Below are 2,443 nucleotides of genomic sequence, written 5' to 3' on the forward strand. Positions count from 1 at the left end.
TTTGAACTGCAAGGTCGGTGGTTCAAGCTCACCAGTTCCTCCTTGGAAACCCTATACAGGGTTGCTATGGGTCGGAATCCACTTGGCGGCATTTAACAACAACAACAAAGGGTGGTGGCTACCAATGGTCGTCTTGTGATTATGTGCTATAGGATAAGTACAGAACTGCAAGGTCAATTTGAACTACAAGGGCGGCGGTTAAAACTCACCAGTAGCTCCTCAGAAACCCTATACTGGGTCGCTATGAGTTGGAATTGACTCAATGACACTTGACAGAAAGGATGGTTGTTGCCCATGGTGGTCTTGTTGTTAAGTACCATGGAGTTGGTTACGACTCATAGTGACCCTAGTGGTCTTGGGTGAGGATAATTTATTGTTTACATTTCTTTCTGTGTACTGGCTCTCTGGCCCACTTTTGCCACCCTTTTCATTTTCTGCTTTTGTGTGTGTGTGTTTTACCTTAACTGCTTCAATACCTGTTTAAGTTTCCCCCCTCTCCCAGGGAGGATCGTATGGGTTGTTTTAAAACTCAAGCATGAAACATAAAGTTTGAAAAAGTAAAACGTCTGGGTTTTGTTCATAGACAAAAATGGATAAACAATAACAACAACAACAACAAAACACATGTGTAGAGGGAAGGAATAAAACACCACAGGACAAATGAAATCTGAACACCTAAGTTGGAAATTTTTATTTACTTTGATATTATTAGTTTGTCTTATATTATACTTTATAACCTGGAGACCAGGTTTTTTGTTGTTTTTTTGTTTTAGTTAGTTCTAGTTTTTGGGGGGGTGGGGATGGGAGGAGGCGAGAGCATTTTTTCAGTAGTCCTTAACCTGGGGTTAGGGTTTAATATAGATTGTTTTTTAACTTAGGACTGATGGCCTTTTTTCACAGTCCTTAACTCAGGGACTGCACAATTATCTTTTAAAGAAACAGAGGACATACATTTATTTTTAGAGGAACCCAAAACCGAACCCCAGGCCAGCCTTCCTGATACCATATGCAGTTCTTATTTCATGTTAGTCTACTCACAGGGATGGTTAAGAGAGACATATTTTTGTTTAGGAACCAAAGCCTTTTATGTCGTCCTTCGCCCACAGCCGTATTCATCCTGGCCTTGAGCCCAACACGGAGAGGGTCACAGACCACCCTGGGCATCACCAGCTGCTGTGACTTAATTATGCTTTGAGAGCAAAACAGGCTACGTATGGCTTCTTGTTAAAATACCATTGTGTTCCAACTCATAATGACCCTGTGTAGGGTTTCTGAGGAGTGGCTGGTGAGCTTGAACTGATGACCTTGCTGTTCAGAGCGACCTTGAAGTCCAGTGCATAATCCCACAATGCTACACCAGGACAACTTAGTCCTCCCTATAAACCTGTGAGGAGAAGCCCTCTTCTGTGGTCTCGTGGGTTTTTCAGAAAGGGACTTCTGCATGGGACTGATTCTTATGTGACTAGTATACCACTTGGATCACCAGATTATAACTGCTAAAAACAGGGTTTTAGTGTTACTTGTTAAATTAGTCAATATTTAGAGACAGGGTTTAGAGAGTAAAGAGCAAAGGCGTTCATTGTGTATTGATATATAGACAGATATTTATATTTGTTTTTCCAATTGGAGGGCAACCTGGCACTTTTAAGGGGGAAGAAAATAAAGATTTTGGAACTTGTTGTTTGGTTGTTGTTGTTGTAAATACCGCAGAGGTGGTTCTGACTCATAGTGACCCTGCACAAGGTTTCCGAGGCTGCAAATCTTTACGGGAATAGAAAGCCTCATCTCTGTCCCATGGAACAGCTGGTAGTTTCGAACTGCTGACCTTGAGGTTAGCAGTCTGATTCACAACCACTATGCTACCAGAGCTCCTTAGGTATTGTTGTTTAATTTTAATAGGGTGATTATGTTTTGAACACAGTGAATATTTTAACTGTTTTTGTTTACTGATTTTGCCTTCGTCCTTTGGAGAACTGCATTGCCTCATATGGAATACAAGTTCTTCTTTGGAGATTGGAAAGGAGTGATTAAGTATGGAAAGTAGCTCGGGGGGTGGTGAAATTTTAATTATGACTGTTACTCTAAGGTAACTATTCAGGTTTGTCATACCGCAGTGGCTTGCGTGTTACTATGATGCTGGAAGCTATACCATTGGTATTTTAAATACCAGCAGGGACACCCATGGTGTAGGAGTTTCAGCTGGGCTGCCATTCTTAGACATACTAGGAGGAAAGAGAGATGGACCATTTCTGAATGGTTAGCCACTGAAAACTTTATGAATAGTGGTGGGAAATTGTCAAATATAGTGCCAGAAGATGAGCCCCTCAGGTTGGAAGGCACTCAAAATATGACTGAGGAGGAACTGCCTCCTCAAAGTAGAATAGATCTTAATGACATGGATGAAGTTAAGCATTTTGGAGTACAAATCAAAATGAGAAGAAAC

This window comes from Chrysochloris asiatica, unplaced genomic scaffold (assembly GCF_000296735.1).
Source record: "Chrysochloris asiatica unplaced genomic scaffold, ChrAsi1.0 scaffold00226, whole genome shotgun sequence".
In the NCBI taxonomy this organism is placed as follows: domain Eukaryota; kingdom Metazoa; phylum Chordata; class Mammalia; order Afrosoricida; family Chrysochloridae; genus Chrysochloris; species Chrysochloris asiatica.